Here is a 22,929-nt window from a genome sequence, read left to right as displayed (position 1 = left end):
AAAAATTTGAAACCTGATTGAATTCATATTTAATGGAATGATTTCTCTAGTAGCCCCTAACAGCTTTCCACCCAAAATGTTTGCTTCACTGATATTTTAATTGCTGTAATAATCAGCATTCTGAGTACGAGGTCTTTCCTCCAGCTCAGTAAATCCATACTGGCTGAGTAAAGCATGTCTGTGATTTATGTGCAGATAAACAGCTTTGGATCCTGTCCAATCACTTCATCAGTTTTAATTCAGCTGCCTAATCAGTAGCAAACAGGAGGGTTGTTTTTTGCTGGTTTGGTTGTTGGGGTGTTTTTTTTGTTGTTGTTGGTTGTGTTTTTGGTTTTGTTTTTGTTTTTGGTTTTTTTTTTGCTTTATTTTGTTTTTAACAGGGTTTGGGGTGTTAATACAGGGTTTGGCATGTTCCCCAGAATGGCACAAATAGCTCCCCATTTCTCATCATCTTTGTGTCAAAATCATCTGTAACTTTCTGAAAGAGTTATAAGAAGGGGATGAGATGCCAAGCCGTGCCTTTGGGCTTTCGTTGGTATCTAAGGAACCAGGCAGATATGCAGTCTGAGCAGAGAGTCTGCTCTTATCTCATGGTTTATAAAGGACATCCCTCAGATGCATGGGAAAAGTGGAAGAGCTCGTACAGAAGCAGATTTTGTTTACTCTCTATGTTTAGGGGTTGATGGCTTCAAAATAATTTCCACAGCAATTATATGACTGCAGTTGCTGTTTCTTGCTAGGCAGAGTGGCTTGGAAGGGTCCTGGGAGGTGCAGGGGGCCCTGTGGGGTGCAGCTGTGCAGGGCTGGGACAGGAGAGCCCCCTCCCCGCTTGGCACCCTCAGCCTTTTGCTCGCTGTACAAGTCAGCCATGGGCATGGCCCTGTACGAGCCAGAGGGCTCCAGATCACTCCAGACTGAGGCTCTTCGAGATTAAGGCTTGTGACCACACTTCCTGACCTCATTTTTGTCTACAGTAACCTAAGCAAATGCCTGGAAAGGTTAAAACACTGCACCATTTACATTATCATCTATTAGTGCCATGTGTCAAGAGGTGAAGCATTCTCTGATTTATAAGCAGCCTCTGAAGGATTACAGAGAGCAACCCCATTTTGGACATCAGATCTAGGGCAAGCAATACCATCTGTAAAAACAAAGCTTACCTAAAGAGCTTAGCATGGTTTGAGCAGTAAACCATGGCTGTGTGTCTGTGAACCATGTCAGCTCTCCTGGCTGCCTTCATTTCAGTGTGTAACTGTGCCTGGCCACTCCACTTACACTGGGAAACTGCAAGAGGGTATCAGTAATTCTTCCTCTGTATCCGTTTTTCTCCTCTTTCATAGCAGCACTTGCTATGCAAACAAGGAGCAGGAGTGTTTACAGGGCAGATTGACTGGGAAGAGAACACTGGCATTGCTACTGTATCTTCTGTGAGGTTCACATTATAACCCAGTTGACACATGCCACATTTTTCCCATCAGGTTAAACCCTCCCTTCTGTGTTTCACTCTTACCAGGAATCTCAACCAGAGCTGCTCAATTCAAACTTTTTTTTGGCTCAGCATTAATTCCTTGCACACACCCATAGCTGTAGGGGCTTTAAATAGACTTCTGAATCATCATGAAATTCAGAGAATTAGGCTGGGCTGGAGGGAAGGGCAGGGCACTGAGTATGTGGCATTTTGGGATCAGTTCTCTGTGCAAATGTGGGTGTCCCAAGAGACCTTGGGTGAGGTGTGTAATCCATCTGCTGTGCTGGATTTTTCATAGCTTGCAGAAGGGCAATAACACCTTGTTGCCTTTGACTGACAATGAAGAGAGTATAAAACCCATTAATGAAGAGAAGACATTTAGACATAGTGGTGGTTCTGGTACAGCTCCACCTCCACTAACAGCACTCACTGGCCTTTTTATCCGCAATGCTCAAAGAGTTTTCAAAAATTATTTTAAAAAATGTGTGTGGAGGGGGAAGTTTGGCCATTGTACTGTTTATATCATACTGATTGTTTTTAATTGATGATAGCCCTGTGGAGGGATCGCCAGGCTTGGGATTCTCCTGGCTTTGATTGAGTACAATCTATGGGTTTGGTTCTCTTAAACTTAACAGGAGCTCTGAGCATTCCTATTAAAATTGATGGGAAATGAACTTCGGGAGTCCTGAAGAATGAAGACTATCCCATCTGTCTATCTGCTGCTTTAATGGAGAGATGAGAAAGGTTTCATGCTGTAACCTGGCAGGGAATTCAAATATCTGAGAAGAAATTTCAGGACAAGGCTCAGTGTCTTGCAGATCAAAGGGTTCGTTTAGGGAATCCTCTATTCTCTAGCCAAAGGGGAGCTATTATGTTTAGAGAGGCAGTGTGCAGACCAGAATTCTTCTGCTGATGAAACTTAGAGTGTGTGCTGTCCAGTGGCTTACTTTAGAGAAAAGACTACCTGCCAGTCCTGGAGGTTTGGGCTAACAGATGGATCTTGTTTTCTCACAAGCTGATGTGCTGGGCTTTGATCTTCCTCCTGGGATATCATCGAAGAAGCATTTCCACTGTCATCATTTTAAAGAAGCAGGAGTTATCTGACAGTGAAGACTGAGTCCTTTTGGTGGGTGCTTTGTCACCCCTGGGTTTCTCTGGGTGTCCCACCTTCAGGATTCAGCCCTGGCACAACAGCTGCAGAAATGTGCACATCTTCATCCCTTTCCTATGATTTCTTCCATGAGGAAAGACTGATAGGAGAAGGAAGGAAATGTGAGAGTCTATATGCGTGTTAGTCTTCATATGTTGAAAGAGGGGACTGTGAGAGCCTTTTCTGGGTTATGGAAATGTGATGAATGAGGTTTCTTGATGGAAACAATCGCTTCAGTCCTCTCAGTGAACTGCATGACTGGCTCCTCTGTTTCTGCAGTTTGATTTTTTTCAGATGGTGCTACATTTATCATGACTTTCCTTTATAATGTTTTTTTCCTATTTTCCCTTTTTACCCTCCCTTTCCCTTTTTCCCTTTCACTTTTCCTGATTCATACTGTATAGAAGCCATTGTTCAAAAAAGAATTACCAGAGTGGTAAGAAGTCTGCCTATGGCTAAAGCCTGATAGCCTGTCCCTGAGTACAGCACCTTAACCTACAGAAGCCCTCTGGCATTATATAGAATTTTGTCAGATCAGATACTAGTTCCCCTTGAAAAAGCATTTTGTCTTTTTAGTATCTCTACTCCTTCCCTATGATGTAGCATTAGCAGCATGTGCTCCTTCTCAGGAGCACAGTGAGGAAAAATCCATCTGGTTTGTGAATGTTCAGACATGGCTCTAATGGAAGCCATGTAAATAACTAGATAAATTATTTCACTGAGTTTGTCTGTCGAGCATAATAGGTAGCAGGGTCAGAATCTCTTTGCAGTGATTCATTTCTTACTGGCTGAGTGGGATTTGTGCTCACAAGCCATTCTACAGAAGTGTCCTCCAATTTTTGCTGTCTCTGTCTTTTCCCTGCCTACACTTTCAGCTCTTTGATCTCCTGCTGGTGAGCTTCAGGGAGCAGAGACTACCACGGCCAATGTCTGCACTGTGCTCAATGCAAAGAGTTCAGGCACAGGGTAGGCTTTATGGTGCTGCCATAACTAAAGGACAAATTAGTACAAAATAATCTAGAATTTGTTAGAATTTGTCATAATTTTTTTGCCTTTTTACTTTCATGAGACTGTTGTGGGGTTTGGATAAGACGTAAGGGTGAAAACAGTGAGAATAACCTTTCAGATGTGGGTTTCTTGAGCAAATTTGTTCATTCTGAGCTTTGCTTTTGGTGTTTCAAAGAGAGGGTTTATGGCTCAGTGTGTAGACTCTCTGCCCTACCACGCCTGCTGTGAGACTGGGGACAAATCATGTAGGCTGCACTCACACATCACATGGCTGAAGCTCCTGCATTGACTTGAGCAGTCCAAATAATTCTTAACTAACCTGAGTGCATCTGTGGTTCAACTGGCAGAATGGAAGGTGCAATGAACTCCAGCAGGAGTGAATGGTGAGGCATGGTGATGGATGGTGGGGGCAGGAGTGTTCCCAAAGAAAGCATTGCAATGAGTAAGATATGTGTTCACAGCCTGCATTTCTCACTGGTGCAAATCTCCCACTTGGAAACTGGGACAAGAGTGATTCCTTGTCTCTTCTGTGAGGAAGAAGCATTTAGGATTATGAAAAGTTCAGACAGGGCTGCAAAATTTCTCAGTCAGATTGATTGTATTAAAATATTTATTGTATCCATAAACATTTTCTGCTACCTAATCTGTGGGCTAGGATTTTTTTGCAGAAAGCAAATAATTGCAGATGAAGCTAGTTTTGAAGAAACCTTCAGGTGAGCATTAATGAAAATTTTTACATTGCTTTGTGGTTACACTTAAAAAATATTTTCATTACATTTGATTTCCAAATAATGTCAAAATTCTCCCCTATCTGTAGAAGATGTAGTTAGAAATATCCACTGAAGACTCATTTTCTGATCTTTCCACAGGTCACTTAAGATTTTCACTGGAGCATGATTTCGAATATGACCCTTCAGTAATGCAGAAGCTGTAAGTAAATAATATCATGTTTGCAGCCCTTGTTTAAGAGCTGTGTTTACACTCCTTCCAGAGCTTTGCTAGAACTGATCTTTGCTAGACTCTGTCTAACTCACAACAAGCTTGCAGGGAAGTCACTGAGAGAAGACACGGTTTCAAAGTCGACCATGCCATTTTAGATGCTTTGCTTTATCAGCTTCTTTTTTAATCTAAGAACTCCAATAATGGTTGCCTAATCTGCAGGAAGAAAGCCCAAGACATCTGTCAGTATTGCAGGAAATGTCACAAGCAGACAAAATTAAAACTCTCCCATTAGCATCTTTGAGCAGTGAATAAAATGCAATGATACATTACCAAAAACTGACATGCTGTTGGTTCCCAGCACAAAACAAAGGCCAAGAACCTTCTTTTGCTTGTGATACTAATTAAAAAGGTCCACTAGAAGCTGAACAAATGAACCCTAGAGGCTGCTGACCTGGTCATGTATTTGTTTGCCTTTGGTAACTTGATGCCAGAGTTCAGTATCTTAAGAGTATTATCAGAGTAAACTTTTGGGCAATTCCTGGTTGTGAATGCACGAAAAGGATATGGTTTCCTTCTCCTTCTCATCTTTTTCCATCTTTTTGGAAGGTGAATTAGTAAGGTGCTAATTTTGGTATCTCTCTTCTGAATTCTGCATTGTTTTTCCTAATCAATTCTCTCAGATCTGCTCAATCTCCATTTATTGCAGTCAGCTACTCAACATCCAAACCTTTTGAAATAAAGAGAGTGCTAATTTTCCTTTATTTCAATTGTCTTTCGTCAGGTGTTATCATATAACTCAATCATCCGGCATTGGAATTTGTAATTTAATCAATAAAGGAGAGCATTTTTCTCAAGAAAACCAAGGAAGAAAGATCTTGAGGAAAATGCACAGTGAAAGGAAGGTGAAGAACAAAAAAGGGTGATAGGAACTATAGTTGGCATTTAATAGCTGCACACTTTGGTAGCTATATTTGCCTGGCAAGTAGCAAGCAAAAGAGATACCACTACTTTGAACTTAATGGGTACAATGATTTTGCCTGTGCATCTTACAAAATCTATAAGGACAATCATGGATAATACTTAAGTTGCTATGACAAGCACCTTGCACCATCTCCAGGTGTTGGTGACCCTGTAGATGAGCAGTGCTGTTCACAAGAGCAGTATGATATCAAGAGAGACACCAAGAAAGAAACTTTGCTGTGTGAGCTCCTCCAGCCTTTCTGCTCACTTGGCTTTTTATTGTGTTGCTGTTGCTTTAGATAAGGGCAGAGGAGGGATGATCTGCAGCCTCACTTGATGTGATCTCTGAGGTGCCCAAGGCTTTGCAGCACAGGGAGGTTCCTGCCCACAGGAAAAGGTGGCTATGGCTTGTGAACCTGCCCTGGCCCTGCCTCTGGCTGTGCTTGCAGGGCTTCTGCTGCCCCAAAAGTGGGGGTGGTACTGTGCTCTGCTGGCAGGATGAGAGGATGGCTCTTCATTGCTAGCAGCGAGAGCTCTTCTGGTTTCCTGCCCTGGCTCATCTGAAAGAACATCTCTGCTAGTTCTGCTGAAGCTGTGAATTCTGCCCCAGGGGTGAGGTTTGTTGTGCATTCAGCCCCTGGAAGACAACACGCCTTTTGCACACTGCCAAACAGCTTTGAGCAAGGCCTGGCTGGGAGATTGAATGCCCTACTGGAGAAGCACTTCTGCTGGGCCACAGCTGGAGTCTTTCCTTAGCCCCTTGACTTCATAGTGAGATTGCCTGGGCACGTCTCAAATATCAGGCATCTGTAGAGTCAGCCATGGTTTTGCTGATAATTTGCTTCTAAGTATTATGGTCTCAACTTGGCAAAGTCTGCAAAACACAAGATGAAAGATATCAAAACTCTTCATTCAGAAAATGTTAATATTTAAAATTACAGTAAATAATTTCGTGTTTAAGGCATGTCACTGCTCCTTTGCTTATATCTCTCCCAAGGCCTGGTTGCTAGTGCTATAGACACATTTTTCTGCAAATCAAACATTGAGCCAGCTGTTGAAACACCCATCCTGTGGGATTTTTAGAACATGTATTTTAGTTGAAACAGGCATGTTAGTAAAAAAGACTTAATAGTACAACATTTTGGAGAATTTTTAATACATGGTGTGTGGCATTTGTCTTGAAGATTTTAGTACTCCCCTTGAGTGCTACTCCAGATTGAATAAACAGGTATTTAAAGAGTCTTCAGGTGCTTATTTTCAACCTGCATTGACAAACTTTTCCTGTGGGAAGAACAGGAGAATCAAGTGTAGAGCTCTACAGTAAATAATCTTACTTCCCCCCACCTTCCATCCCCAACAACACCCTAAGCACTCCACAGTAAAAGCTGTCTCTTAATGGAGAGAGGGTCTTACCTAAAGGTTTATTAAGTAAAGAACATCATGGATTGAAAAATGCCTGGACGAGGATTGTGTTGGAAGGGGCTGCCCACGGAGTTGGTAGAGTCACCATCCCTGAAGATGAAACCATCCCTGTTCAAGAAATGACTGGATGTGGCTCTCAGTGCCATAGTCTGGTCGACAAGTTGGAGGTCAGTCAAAGGTTGGACTTGATGATCTCAGAGGTCTTTTTCAACCTAAATGATTCTGTGTGAGTCTGTGAAATTATATGGAGATGAAATTGAAATGGCTTGGTCCTATATTCTTAGCCACTCTTGAATTCAAGTCCTGCTCCTGTTTTGCACAGCTGTACCAGAAAGGTTTGGACAAGGAACGTGTGGAGTGTGCCAATCAGGCAGTTACAAAATCTACAGAACTGCAGCTGGATGACAAATCACTCCCTCTGCCCTTGGAAAATATCATAGAAGCCTTTTCTTATATGAGCAATATTATAAATATTGTTCATCTTTTTTTCATAAACCTGTGTTTGAGTCTATTCTCCAGTCTTTCAGCGGTGCCAAAGGATTACCAAACATGTACCATATGATTCTTTAGTATCCCTGGTTGCTTCTTGTGCACTCCTAATAATGTCATCAAAGCCAGTGCTGCTCTGCCTGTTATGTTTGGCCAAATATGAGAGCAGAGTTTCTCCCACGAAGTAGCTTAATGTGCTGTATTTGAAGATTGATGTTTGGAGCAATGACTCTCTGACTGGCCAAAGCAATCAGTGCTTTGCCCAGCCAGGCAGCCGAGGGAACCCAGCTCTAAGAAGCTTTCTGATGAGAACTGTGGCTGAAGACATTTCTTGGGGATGATTTAGCACTCAAGAGCTCGGAGCTTTGTGGAACTGGAGCATCTTCAGAAGTAAGCAATGACACATGCAGATTGTTGCTCTGTCCTTCCCACAGTAAATACTTCCTCTTTTCACCTAAAAAAGAGAAAATTATGAATTATACTTTAGTCCTGCTTTATAGTAGTATTTTACACAAAATCATGCCAGTGTAAAGAATGTCCAAAATATTTACATATATGTTCATTAATTTTTCTCCACTTACTTTTGAGGTGCTAAAACATTTTTAAACACTTGGCTTGGTTTTTCTTCTGTCCTACTCCCATCACAAAAATCATGTATTTTAGTGATTCAGTGCCTATCAGGAATTTGGGGAGAAAGAAAAGAAACTCTGCAGCCACTTTTAGTTCATCTCCTAAAGGATATTGGGTTTTGCTCCCCCTGATTTTGAATTCAACAGGCTGCAGAAGGACTGGATATCATTTAGCTATTAGAGATTTTTGTTTTCCTGATCATTGTGAAGTAGCATCATTAACACAGGCAAATTACCATGCTACACTGTGCTGTGTCCATGGTACATTAGAGGCCCTTTTCTGTTGGTAAAGCAGAGTCTATTCTTCTGTAAAATCATTGGCAGTTCTTTGGCAAGAGAGGAACTATTTAATAGGAAGAAGAGTGGCCTAATAAAGGGGAAGAAGTCGAACATGACAAGTGCAAGGAAAGATAGAAGAATGCTGGTTTATAAATCATGGCATAATTGGGCCAAAATATTCATCCATGGGCCAGGGAGAAAGAGGATAGCAGTTTGGGGGTAAATTAATTATGTGATTTTTTCAAAGTGCATTTTAGTCAAGCACTCTATCCATTTCTCTTCTCAATATGAGTGCTGTGATTTCAGACTAATGGAAGATTGTTTGTATTGCTGAATTTTCTTTTTTGAAATAGTGTATTGACTTTTGGTGAAGAACTTGGACTTACGTTTGAATATGTCTGGATTTTACAAATACGTTTTTAGTTTAATAAGATGAAACCAATTAACCAGAAAAGTCATTGCCAATGGATTTTACAAGTACATAAAAATATATTGCTTTTTCTTGAAACATTTCATCACCCTTTTGAATGTTCCTTTTTCTTTCCTTTGCCATCAGTGACAAAGCACTGTGATAATTTGTTCCCTCATGCCTTTTCCTGAAAACATTGATCCCTAGCCCTGATTGTGTATGTGTGTGTGTGGGGATATTAGGCATGTGCATACACATCTATTTATTTCTGACTCAGTGTTTATTTCTTTCCCTGGTGTTGTTCAGTGTGTTTAACTTGTGGCCTGAGGAAAAACAGAGCACACAAACTATAAAAAAGTTGTTCTGAAAAGGTTGCTTAAAGTGGCACAGGACCCAAGGGCTAATGACCATCCCTCAAAGCCAGGTATTAATACAACTGCTGAAACGTTTGGCACAGCAGAGACACTGAAGAAAGCAGTAGCACCTGATTGTTACCCCTCTGGATCTCTGGGAGTGGACATGTCTCCTGAAAACTCTTCTGAGGTCCCTCATTATGTCAGCTGTGCCTTGCCAGTGAAGGTGGGGACAGAGACCCACTATCCTGCACTGGCACAGAGGTCTGTGGAAATGAGTTCTGGTGTCTGCCTGCTTGTCTCTGAACAGGAATGCTCATTAGCAATATTTTACTTGGAGGAAATTTTAACATGAGGCCCTGCCAGCCTCCTCTACCCTAAATTTCCATCAATTCTGCCTACAAAGAGGGCTGGGTAACACACACGGCATGGGTGCATACTGAGGAATTGCAGGATTTGTATTTCCATTACCTCAGCCTTCCCCATTCCCTTTTAGCCTTGCCTTCTGCTTAAAATGCAAAGGATATTAACTTCTGTGAGATATGGGGCGGTAACCCAGGCAGGCACTGCCTTGGGATGACATGGATTTCCCTGCTCTGATCAACTCTGCAAACTGAAGCATAAGGAGCCTGCTTTGATCCCTATTAATTTCGCTAGTTTGCTTTAGTTACCAGTTGATACAGAGATGACTTAAACATGGTACTGTGGGGTAAAATACAGAATGTTTGTCCAAGTACATGGCAATGGCACACAAAATTAGCTGTTGCAAACAGACATCTCTGTTCACATCAACTTTGCCCAATTTGTCAAGAAAACATCTGCATCATCTAAAAGAAAAACAAACACTAAATTTGGGTAACAGGAAAGGCTTTAATTATTTTCTTCTGCAAACTGTGGGAGTGCCCTGCAGGACAGTGACCCTTTTGCATCATTGCTTTCATTTAGCAGTGGTTCTCACATTTTAAAGTAAGTTGAGATATTTTACCAGCAGCTTGACATCATTGCTAAGGCTCTGCGTGTTTATCATAGAACTGATGATCTAGTTGAAGGAAATTATTACATGAGAACTTTAAAGGAGATACCTTTTCAATGGGGTGTGAACTTCAACACAAGCCTAACAGTTACTTAAAGTCCTTCTGGATTTGTGAAACTGTCTAGTGAGCCACACCAAGTTGTGAATGATGCTGCCCTTAAACAGCCAGGACAGCCCAACAGCTCCTTCCAGTAGCTGTAGCATATGCTGGTTTACATCCAAGCTCGTCCACTCCTTATTTAATTCTCACTTTTTTCTTGGCCTGTGTTGAATTCCTGGCCTGTCCTTCATATTAAAATGACCTTGTTCCTCCAGGGAAACCTCCCCTGCTTCAAACAAATGGTACCAACACCAAATAGCTGCTTTGTGATATCTAGTTTTGTCCTGCATTTGTTTTAAAGCTTCCCAGGAACCCTTGGCTACTTCGCACAAACTGTTAACTTGAGGGTAATAATTTTGTCTGGGTTTTGTCACAGAAATTCAATTAAGGAGGATTATGAACACAGTTGTAAGCCTGTTTCATTTACAGTTGCAAATGAAATCCAGGCCACACACTGATTGTTTATATAGGAAAGGAGATGCTGTGTAGTTTTGAGTGGCTGAATTACCTGCATGTTCCTTTGTGTGGCTTCACTTACTGCAGAAGGGAGGGGAGTGAGACTTGCAAAAATTAATAAAAAAGTGATATAAAGGTGGGAAAGAAATCGCCAAGGGAAAAACTACCCCCACTGCTTTTCCCTAGGAGGCACACATCCCTTCTACACATAATAAACTCCACAGGGAATTTCTTCCTCCTTAGAAAATATATCCCAGAGGGCAAGAGTGAGTAGTCCTTTATTTATTTATTTATTGTAAACAAAGAGCCATATTCTGTTTTCATGGCCTTGATTTGGCTCCAAGTCTCTGAGCCACTGGGGACAAGGCATAAGGTTTCATTTTTTTTCAGTTCTTATTTCTGGGCCATAGAAGACAACATTTTATTCTATTTTTCTCTTTTTAAGTTTTTCTGCAAGCAGCTGAATTCCCCAGGTAGGAAAGGGGAGAGGAGGGGGAAGGGAAAAAAGGACGTTTACCATATTAGAGCAAAATGATAGCTGCTGCCGAGGCTGGCTCCAGGTGGAAGCAGCATGTTTGGACACAATGAAACAAGAAGAGAATTTGTTTATTCAAGAGATGCCTTTTTAAGTTTTGAAGGGCAAAACAAAGGCAAAACTTGCTTTGATGTCCTCTGATGAAATGACTGTGTTTGTAGAGAAGCAATATCTCTCAGCTTTGCTTTTCAACAACCAACTTGGGACATACTTTGCACCACTCGGGAGGTATGTGAGGGGCACAGTACTTGGGTCACCTCTTCCTCCTTATGCAGGCTTTGTCCCACAGCTTTAGGCTCTGTCCTCTAACCTTTTGCCTGTGAAATCCCACACTGATTTCCTCAGGGTGTTGCCTGCCTGAAGACATGAAGGATAAGGCTTAGCTCCCATATACTGATCTTTATTCATAAGGAGTTACCGTTTTGCAGATGGGGAAGAGAGAGGTGCTCAAAGGTGGAATCAACCCCAGCTGAGTCAAGACTAGGCACAGTCCCAGGCTGTTCCCTGTATGAAGTGAGTGCTGCAGTGTCTGCTGAAAGACTGACCCAATGCATCACCTTTGATTAAAACTCTTCCCAAGCATACTGTATTTAACAACTTGTTTGCCTCTTGTTTCTTACTTTCTTCCTGATCCTTCAATTCTAGGAAGGGTTATACTGTCCTTACTGTGATTTCAACTACACGCCTAAGAGGCTTATTGGATTCTTCACCAGATGAGGGGAAATAAGCTCTTTAGTTTCTAGCTTTAGATCAGATACTGCTTCTGTACCTCTCTCTGTACAGACTTGACACTGTTGAACACTGAAAGAGAAGCAGGCAGCTTATTAACTCTCAAAAACTTCAGCAAAATTCACTGTAAGTGATGCAGTGAAATGTGAACAATATCTACTTTTGCTTCACATCCAGGACAATTCATCCTGTGGTGAGAGGCTGTTACAGTATTTTATATTTCTCAGTTGTTTTGTGGTAGAGTTGTCTGTGTCAAACCAAACTTCTCGTTGAGGTAAAACCTGGATGATAAGAGTGAAAGGCCTTATATAAAGGATGATCTGTGAGTCTCTTGCACTTTCGGCGCCTCTTCTAGAGAAGTTAGGGCAACTGAAATCAGCATCCTCAGCAGCATTCAAACCAGGTGAATATGGCTTTCTGGAGAATTTGAGTGTGAATAACCTTGCAGACGTCAGTAGATTTATCTGACACAAAAATAGTTGAGGAGGAAAAGGGGAGGATATTTCCCCCAGCTATCAGGTTGTATTGTTACAACTGATTAGGACAATCTGTCATAATCCAGTTTTGTTGTGTAGTGGAGGAAGGAGACGAGCATCTCCAGAAGGTGGCTCACCAGAAGGGCGTTCCCATGGGTGACAAGAGCTGACCTTTGGGACTGTTGATCTGCTGCTGACGTACCAAGGCCTTGCAGCCTAGCTTAGCTCAGGTGAATAAAGTAGGGTGAGATGAATCTTTGCCTAGGTTTCACTCACATATTTTATATTTGGTAGAGCATATAGAAATAGTCCTATTTTTAGCATCTTTCAGTCTGTAGATAGTAGAGTTAGATCCTTAGCCAGCATAAATGAGATAAACTTCAGTACTAAAGAGCTGACTTTGATGGAGCAACTTCTGCTTTGCTCCAGTTCAAGCAGTTTCAATCTTCACAGATTTCTGGGGTTGTTTCAGTAGTACCTCTAAGCTGTATATCTAAACTTCAGCAAAAGGACAAAAAGAGACTGCATGGTATGTAAAGTACACATGATTTCAGGTGATACCTTATGATTTAGATAAAGCATTTTAGATTCATGGTTTCTGGCAGCATTGCTCTCACAGAGTGTAGCAGAGAAATAATCCTTTCAAATCAACTCTGTTGGAGAGTGAAACATTTTTCACCAGCCTAGTTTAAAAATCATATCTGAGCCTTTCTCTCCTAACTGGTTCAGCACAAACAAACTGCACACAGGATGTAGCTGTTTCAGCAGTTTCCCTGGAACCTGCTGTACATTTAAAATTATTTTCTAGCTTTTTTTTTTCTTTGAGCAAGTTTTTTTTTACATAGAAGGTAAAATGTGTAGTTGAATCACAAAGCTAGATAAAGTATTGTAAGCCTGTGTTGGACTGAAGTCCTTTTCATCCAAATAATGACTTTATCTGCTTATTATGGAAGAATAGAAAGAAGTGTGGGAAAGTAAGGCTGAAACAAACTCAGGACCCCATATTTCAGCATTGTGGGGGAGGCTGACTAGCAATATGGGCATTAATAACCCTCCAAAACCACCTTGTCTGAGTAGCAGCAGTAGGAACTGGTAGTGCAGAATGCACAGACTAATTCTGTTTCAGAGAAGCTAAAATTAAATGTTTGTTTCAGTTTTATGTGCATACACTCTCAGCAGGAGCCGTTTTCATTCCCTTTAGGCAAACTCAGAAAAGGTTGAACATTTAACAGCCTTGAACTACCCAGTCTGTGTGCCATATGTACACAGCACTGAGCCATGCCTGTGTTGTCAGTCTTTAGAGTCTTCCTGAAAGGTGGAATCTGGCTGGTTGCTAGCAATCCATGTCCTTAGAGGCACTGGAGCAAAATGCTGATGTTGATCAGAAGAGGAAAGTCTGAAATTGTAAGCAAACAGAGAAGATCCATCATGCATTTTCACAGATGATAAAAGGCTGAGAGTGGCAGTCTGCTTATCAAATAACTAGATTTATTGAAATAGCCTGTGCTCTCATTAAATAGTTTGCTTTTCATGTTTTTGTTTCATTTCATCTTACTGAAGGTGTCTGAGTTTTTTCCAAACCTACTATTTCTGCTGTGGAAAAATGGCTAATTTAGACCACTTCTTCTGTTAATGCTTAAAAGTACCATGGACTGCAATGTTGTCTTCTCATTGACACTGCAGGACCTCAGAGCAAAGCCAATCCCTGTCATGAAATATGAGATTCCTGGAAAATAAATCAGAAAAAATAATCTAATCATTTTAAGTTTGTTCCTTGCAAGATGATAGTGCTACACATTTCATTTAACATAAGCCTAGTGCTGTCAGCTATGCTCAAAAAACGGGGTAGAACTGATCATTTTTAATCAGTAGAGAGAAATGAAATGCAGAAACAAAAATGTTGCTAGCATGATATGACATCCCTGTGCTGAAAGGACCATTCGTCTCCTAACTCAGCAAGGTATCACATTTTGTGGTTTTGTTCCCAGGGGAACGAGCTTCTGCTTTCCTCCTTTTCTGAAAACATTTGTAAGACAGAAAGTGGAATATTAATAATTGAAAATGCAAGTTGCAGTAATGCCATTTGCATAAGGATGTTTCTTGACCCATGGAGCATATTCACTGTTTGTTGGAGAAAATATCAACAGAGGAACTTGGGGAGCCTGATAGATCTAAAAGGCTATCTGGCAATAAATTTATTTCTCAAATGAATCTTAATGTGGTTCCCAAGACTGGAATTCTCTATTTGTAGTCTGCACTTTTTCCTGGAAGATGTGGTGCACTATCAAGAGATCAATATCCCCCAGTACTGGGTGTGGTGCCTGTAAGCAGGTATTTAACATTGAATAAAGGGGTTTTTTTAAACAAAGGCCGTGGGGACAAGTCTTTTCTCCTGCGGGATTTGCTTGTTGAAGTTTAACAGTGCCAGTGACCTTTGCTGAGAAAGTTCTTCTCCAAAAGCATTTTAACAACCAACCTCATGGAACTCAGCAGCTGGCGTTAAAACTGTTTTGACTCTGCTGATATTCTAACCTGTAGTTTCAGGAATTGTGGTTTTCTGTGTGGACCTTTTGGGGTGTTGTTTGTTAAGCCAGATGCTTATGCAGCAGAGCCATCCTTCCATGCTGTTTTGAATGCCAGGGGTACCAAAACATTACTCATAAAGTGCGCACACTGTTACGATTCGTGACTTTAACTCTTAGCATATTTATAGGCCTCATTTCCATTTTTTGTGGTCTCATTAATGGAGCAGCAATAATAAATTGAAATGTTAATGGGGGATCATTTCACCAACAGCAGAAGGTATTAATGAACTTGATACAATAGTTGAAAGGAAAAAAATTTTTAGTAGTGTAGTTTTTTTAAGCATTGCCCCTGGTTCTTTCCTTTCAAACATGTGGAATTGAGACAGTTTCAAAATTATGAAAATGATTTCATGCAGACAATCAGTTTCCTGGATATGTTGCATGGGAGATGCACTGTTTGCAGAAATTTCAGTCGGGGCAACCATTCTGTAAGTGCACTATGAGCAGACTTTGCTGTAGACGTGGTAGAGATGGAAAACCCAGAAAGCAGCTTTTGTCTGTGTGAGTTAATGAACTTCAGTAATGGGGAGTGAAAAAGTGGTCCTGCTTGTACGGAGTGGGCGTTTCACATCCTGTTGTGAAATATTTGGGGATAGTGTTGAGATGTGGTCTCATAGGGGACTTCAATTCCCCGACAGACAAGGAATTGTACCCTAGGGTCCCCTGGGGGCACAGTATCTCAGTTTTCCCGCTGGTAAAGTTGAGGGCTTTGAGCTAATGGAAACAGTTGGATTTTAAAGCTAGGTCACTTAGTATCTGTGGAGAGTTAGTGTCTCCTGAGGGAGAGCAGTTACACTGTGGAGCAATCCTCAGCTGGAAATAAACAGCACCAGATACCATCCAGGACCTTCCCCAGTGCCACGTTGTTGAAGACCTCTGTGCTGAAATTAGTTACAGCTGTAAAGACATTTCTATATGCGTGCTTAGAAGTTGAAGGCTAAAATTTGTACTACGTTTGAACTAAATTTGCATTCTGGCCCCTGGTACAGAGCATCTGTTTGAGTCCTTTGCTGCTTAATTCTAGAAAGTTTGTTCCCAGTGAGTTTTCTGAGTACATCCATTAATCCTTTTTGGACTTAGCTTACCCACAAATATAGAAGAAGCTTTGAAGTGGATTGGCAACTTTTCACCACCTTTCTTTCTTTTGTTTTGTTAAATAGTAAGTTTAAAGGTACTAGAGTAGGTTAAGAATTGCATGCTTAAACTGTTTCCTGACAGAAAAGAGATTGGCATTTAAATGTGCCATTAAAGGTAATAATCTCAAAATTAGAAGTTTACTGACCTAGAAACTTAATCTAGTCCTGTGAGTTCAAGTACCTACAACTTTTTTTAGAAAGCAGAAAAAATATCATTTTCAAATGAGACATGTGATTGATATATCTTTTTTTTTTTTTTTTTTGTAGTTACCATTAATTTGAAAATTACTTCTGTGAGGTGCTGTTATCTTGCTTCTGTGCAGGCAAACTGTGAGCCCTAGCCCCCTGAACTAAGCAGAGAGTGACCAAGTACATATGAAAAGGGACAGATAAATGCCAATGCAGGCCCATTTGAAACAGGAAGAAAGGAAGGGGGGGAAAAAAGGAAAAGAAAAAAGGAAAGATTATCTGTCTAGCCTTATTGGCAAATGATCAGAAAAGTGACTGAAAGCATTATATTGCACTTTTTTCCTGCTTAGGATTTGATAAAAAACTGACTAAAATAAGTGGGAAACTTTCCATAATGTTCTTGATTTTGGGCTGGGATGCCTGATCGACACTTACTCTGTCTCCCTGCAACAAATTGTTAAGTGCCTCAAGCAAATAAAGATATTGTCAACAACCAGCGCTATCAATACTACTTGGTACTGGCAAAGCAAACTCATCTGTTGTTGGTAAAATGACTCCTCAACATGCAGAGAGGAAAGCACTTGCTTGGAATATGGATATGGATATAACCCAATCATGTGGCATGGAACCCCATATGTTCAACAAAGAGTCATTTTTAGATAGACAAGTGACCTTGATACACTTTTAACAGTTTTCTGCATCATAACCTTTTAAACTTCTTACTCGTTAGCTTTAGTTCAGCTGCATTTGATTTTTCTCCTGTTTTTTTTTCTTTTTAATGTCTTATAAAGTTCAGTGTGTGCAGATTCGGTTTGGGAATGGAGGTGGAGCACAGCTGGTGGAGTGGAGAAGCAGGGAGTGAGATCTTTTTAAAGCAGCTAAACTTGTAGCCAGAGAAGATACTGCATTTATAATGTTCCCATTCTTCTCAATACTTAACAAGAAAAATGATTGTGTGTGTGTGACGTGAATATTCAGCACAGAGCTTTGGTAGCTGACCGTTCTCTTTTCACAGCCATCCAACCGCACACACATTCCTAAGGGATTACCTCACTGCCAGCGCTCCTCAAAGTGTGGGATACGCCGAAGCCGACCAACTGCAAAGCTCCTTTCTGCCTGCTGCGGTGCTGGTTTTAGGCAATGACCTTTAAAACCACAGAGCTAACCCTATGTCTACCCCCAGAAAGATTTTTCATTTGTTAGCTAAATGGGAGAGATGCTGGGCCTGGAAATAGGCTAGAGTCTGTAGGTTACGTGTGGAAATTCCTTTCCAAGCTTTCCACTCCCCTTTGGCTCCAAACACTCAATAACTTTGCAGCCAGAAAATGTTTGTCCCTTCCTTCTCCCTCTCTTTTTTTTTGTGTTCTTCCCTTGTTTTGCATATTCTGACAGCACTGTTTACTTCAGCCTGCAGCTCCCACTGCTTTGTGTGCTTTCTCTGTCTCACAATTGCATAAATAAGTCACTAAAGAAAATTTGCATTTGATGGGAATTTTTAGCTGATCTTAAGTTTTATGGGTGGAATATAATATATGTGAGTTGGCTTAATTAAACTGAATTGTCATTTGTGACACGGAGGTCTTTATCTGTACAAGACTATTTTTGCCTTTCATATTTTTGGCTATTAAACATGCCAGTGGATTTGAAAACCCAAGGATGACAGGTCTCAGAAAAGTACCATCTCTCTTGTAGCAAAATATCTGCTTATGCCAAGTGAAGCAAATCAGCATCGTCACAAAGCTGAACAGTTAATTTATGCCATGAATTTTGAAATGCCAGGGGGTGGAATCTGAGGCCCATATATGTTGTAGCAACCTCTAGTCGCCCTGTTGGTGACTTGTGTCACACTAAAAGAGAGATGGACTTCGGCAAAATGGTTTAGATCAAAGGAAATTTGACTACAAGTTTGCCCAGAGTTTCTGAGCCCTGATATCCTACACAGGTTGAAAGTGGCTTCCTTGCCCCTCCCAAGCCGTGGTGTGTGCCCTGCAGCACAGCTGGGTTTGGCTTTTGTGAGTGCAGGGTTTCTGGCAGGTGGGCACAGAGTTCACACACTGCCCCTTCTGCCACACGGGCTGAGGTTTTAACACCTGCAGAGCAGTGGGGAGCACACGGGAAATTCATATCATCAGCTGCTGCAGCTTTGTTTCAGAGGCATGAGGAACCACTTTCCCAATTCCCATTTTCACCCTGTTCTTAAATATCTGAATTGAAGAGAAGGATGGAAATGCCATTTTACCCTGGGTCACACATGCAACTAGAGCATGGTTGGTCCATCTCTTTGCCCAGGAGCTTGGTCTGTGATATTTATCCTTCCATGAGAATCAGGAAGGGTGTGAGCCTTCTGCAGGGTCCCCACATCTGGCTTCACAAAGCACAGGTTCTTGGGAGGGCTCCATACGAGTTCTGACTTTTTGACATTCTCTAGAACAAGGCTGGCAAAATGTAGCTTGAGATTGTAACACTGATTAATACTAATAATATCAGTGCAGCTCCCCAAAGTGCATGAGGAACTGATTGAAGTACTAGTTCCAGTTTATTTATTTTTCAGGCTAAAGATTTCCACACTTACACAACTCTTTGCTGTCATTTTCCATGCAAGGGGTCTGCTTGCCCCTGGGACTGATACTGCATCTGCTCCTCTGTGAAAACAATGATAAACTGGTTCCTGGTGTGTTGTTCTTTCACTTACTCTTCAGCATAAGAACAAGCAATAAGAATGCATTTTAGATGTTAATGAAATTAATGAAAGCCAGATCTCGGAAACAGCTGAGATTGTTGACTGTCTCAGGCAGATTTTTACTTCATTTCAATTACAGATGAGCCAAAACCAAACCTCTGATTAGAATTGCTCCAAATTTTGGATCCACATCTCTCAGCTTTTCAGTTTTGACCAGTTTCCAGTGTTTAATTTTCTTCCTGTTTTATTTTTCCTTCTGGTTTCACTCCAGGTGTTTTAATGGTTTCATTTTGTCTCTGTGAAAGACTGGCCTCATGAAGGACATGAGAAGTGCTGCTGTGAGTCCCTCTGGGGCTGGGGAGGCACAATTTGGTTTCAGGATGTGCCTGTACACACTGGGGAGAGCTTGCACTCGACTTGGGGCTCAGAAGCATTTCTGTGCCATCTCGGCAGGCAGGTGGCTATGCCTGCTGCCATCAGCTCAGTAAGGCACAGTCCCTGGGAAGTCCTAAATGGTAAATGTCTTTCTGACTGGCCTGAAATGGCTGTGACTCTTAAAAAGTCCCCAGCTGCAGAATCTCACTGATGGTTTGTTACCATGCCTTCACCCATAACTCCAGACCACCCCATCAACAGTGCCGTGCTCTCAGTCTGCACATATATAAATTCCATCCTGAATTTATACTCTGATTTAAAAAACCACAACCTCCTGGAGACAGTGTATTAATAATGAACAAATTCCTTTTTATGTCTCCTGGATATAAGGGGACCTCAAGCCTCTCCCTAGGGAGAGAGAATGGTCTGAACAATCTAGTTAGAAACCTCAGAGGCAGCAAGCACACAGGAAAGGTTGGTTTATTATCTTTGTTCTTTCATTGCTGTGCTGAAATCCCAGGAACAGTGTTACTTTAGGTCCACAGATACTGTGCAGTGCATTTTTAGGGGAGGTTGAGAAGAACACCTGATCATAATGGTTTTAAAAACATTGATAAAAGAGGAAGAGGAAAAAATAATTTACATTAAATGCTACAGTGCTTCGTTTACACAATATAATAAAAAGCAAATTTCGTGATTCAAGTAATGATTGCAGGTTATTAAACTGGGCTTTAAAGCCTTCATAAATGAAAGCCTTTTAATAAATGATGAACATGGATGATAGTGCTCTTGGAAATAGCGAGAATCTTTATTAAGCTTGGCACATTTGTTCTCCGCCCATCCACTTCCCTGTTGCTTTACTTGGTCCCTGGATCACTGTCACAAAAATGCGCCAGTGGGACAAAGCTTTAGTTGGGATACTACATGGGAAAGCACCACCTTCCATGGCTGCCAGGGCCTGGAGAACATGGCATCTTGGGAGGAGGCTGCAACATCATGGATTTGCTCTGGTCAGAGGAGGGGTTGTGGGGCAGCTGAAGGACGTGGGAGCCAATTTCAACACCAGATGTTTCCATCTACATATGTAAGAGAGCTCTCCTCTGCCATTGTTCAAAGACTGAGCAGAGCACCCACAGGAAAGTTGCTCTCCCCAGGCACCTGTTCAGTTGGGAATTAGGCAGCTGGTGATGGGAGCAGGCATGGGGCTGAAGGGCAGAGCAGGGCTGGGCTTCACTGGGGTCTGATTCAGAGCACAGTAACATCACTGAGTGCTTTCTCACTGGCTTGAAGGATCCGGCCTCGACAGTGCCAGAGTGAGGAACTTTGGCAATCATTTCACTGCTTCTTTGTGTTTTCAAGGGTCTGTTCTGACTGGCATCAGACTGGGACTTACTGACTCAGAGGGGAGATGGCAGAGAGAGAGGCAGAGCCCAGGTAGGCAGCAGACAATAGAGCCTTCCTTCCCTTGACTGGTAATAAACCATGCTGGTGTAAGGGAAACTGCTCCTGCAGGTACTGCCTTTTGATTAGATATCCGAGAGGCATAAAAAACTTCCTGTCATGAGGGTGAGCGTATGAGACAGCCCTGCCCAACTGCAGTTTTGGATAACTTAATTTTACCTGCTCAACTTGCCTCCTCATAGAGTGGAATATTCTGCTCTATTTTGCCTAAATTATTAAAGACTGATGAGGTTTCCAGCCTAGAAGTGACTGCTTTTCAGTGATGGATGAGTTGATTCTTCTGTGGATATAGTAATCAAGGCATTTTTTCAGCATCTTCGACATGAAAGGCGCAATATAAATGTGAAATATTATTTTGTGCCATGCAGCTGCTCAAATCTCAAATACACATTATGTCTCGGTAATATAGACAGTGTTTAAGACTGTTAAATTAAACTATTAAAGCCTATAGAAAAAACAGAGATGACAGAGTGCAAATTAAATCTGAATTATCGTTAAATTGCTGTGCCAGTAGTTTTCAAACACATTCACGGTGACCTGGAAGAGAGCAGGGGGAGTGGAATGACATTCACACCTCCTAATTGGAGTCATTATCCACTCGTTGTTATCATGCTGCCCACAACAAAGGCATGGCTGGGACATTAGTGACTTGGTGAGGGCACAAGGATGCCTGTGGACCACAAGGGATGTTTTGACTGCCCTGCTGTCTTTCTGATTTAAAGCCAGGACAGGGCCAGGCAGTCACTTGTCAGATTGATAGTTTTTAAAGGCAATAAATGCCTGCAGGCTCTTTCCTGTGCATGGTGACTGAGGTGTGGGGTTGGGAGAAGAGGGGGGCATGGTGCATGGCTGGGTTGTGCTCCTGAAAAATGAAAAATGTCTGTGTCCAAGGACATGTTGGTCCTTCCTCCCCTCTTCCTGACAGCTCAGGCTCACGGAGAGCCTTGGTGGACCAGGGGTTTGTAATAAAATCTATGGGCCCTCCTGGAATATCAGATTGAAAAGGAGCTTTTTAAGTTACCTAAATGATCTGCCTGCCAAAACACGAGTGCATCTGATAGTATGTTCTCAGGTACTTTGTCTGGTTCATTTCTATCCAGTTGCAAGTGATGGAATTTTCAGAACTTCCTTTGGAAGTTTATAACTTCTCCATTCTCTAATAAACACTCCACAGTGCATTTTCAAATTAAGATTTTGCCTTTTTTTCCTCAAGTCATTACTCATGATGGTATCTCTGTGTACCTCAAAAAATCCTTTTACATCCTTAATCTTTACAAGCTTGCAGGCATGTGGATATCTGTTTATTGTGCGTAACCTGATGCCAATCCATCAGTTTGCTTCTTGGAGGACTTTATGACAGCAGAAAGTGATTAATTTTCAAAGCAGACACAGCCTTTAATCTGCAGAAAAGGAAACAAACTTTCCCCCTCTCCTTTGCTGATTGAATTTGGAAATGAGTGAATGATACTTGACGTAAATGTGTTTCTAAACTAGTTTTCATTAAATGCAATCGGTCAGTGCTGATCATCAGAAGTGTCTTGAAGATTGGCCCATGTATGTATATGGTACTAAGTCAGAATGAGCTTAGTGATCGATATTCATTCAACATCTTAATCTGCTCAACAATATTAAATGGATTGCCCCAATGTCCTTGCAAAACAGGGAACTAATGTGACTCTTTGAGCAGGAATATTAAAGTAGAGAGGATAAATGGTGGTGTCCAAAATATTGCCAAGCAGCTCCTGACTTGTATCTTTGTGCCCATCATCCAGCTATTTCTTGACATAAACCAGTGCAGTTATAGCTATGGAAAACTCCCAAGGATGGCCAAGAAAATCAAGGACTGACAAAATTGAAGGAAACATCTCAATGTGGCTCGACTGTATGTGCTATTGTATTCCCAGATCTCTCAACTACTTGTCTCCAGTGGCTAAGTTGGGACTAAACCCAAGTGCACACACAACCTTAGTTGTGAGTATAGTTTGTTTATTGTCTGGATGTTTTATTAGTTATTGGGCTCCTCTTCAAATAATGTGAACACTGATCTTTATCCTTAAGTCCATTC

General features: G+C 41.5%; 1 protein-coding gene across 3 annotated transcripts in view; it reads left to right on the top strand.

The window, feature by feature from the left end:
* The window catches only part of SEMA5B (semaphorin 5B), a 188,271-nt gene that overhangs the window by 4,948 nt on the left and 160,394 nt on the right, over positions 1-22,929 (top strand). For all 3 annotated transcript variants that reach the window (XM_014871766.2, XM_014871767.2, XM_088168282.1), the window contains exon 2: positions 4,496-4,556. The gene's annotated coding sequence lies outside the window, so the exon portion shown is untranslated. The remainder of the gene's footprint in view (positions 1-4,495; positions 4,557-22,929) is intronic.

This window comes from Sturnus vulgaris, chromosome 7, assembly GCF_052056855.1.
Source record: "Sturnus vulgaris isolate bStuVul1 chromosome 7, bStuVul1.hap1, whole genome shotgun sequence".
Classification (NCBI taxonomy): Eukaryota; Metazoa; Chordata; class Aves; order Passeriformes; family Sturnidae; genus Sturnus; species Sturnus vulgaris.
This window is presented reverse-complemented; position numbering and strand designations above follow the sequence as displayed.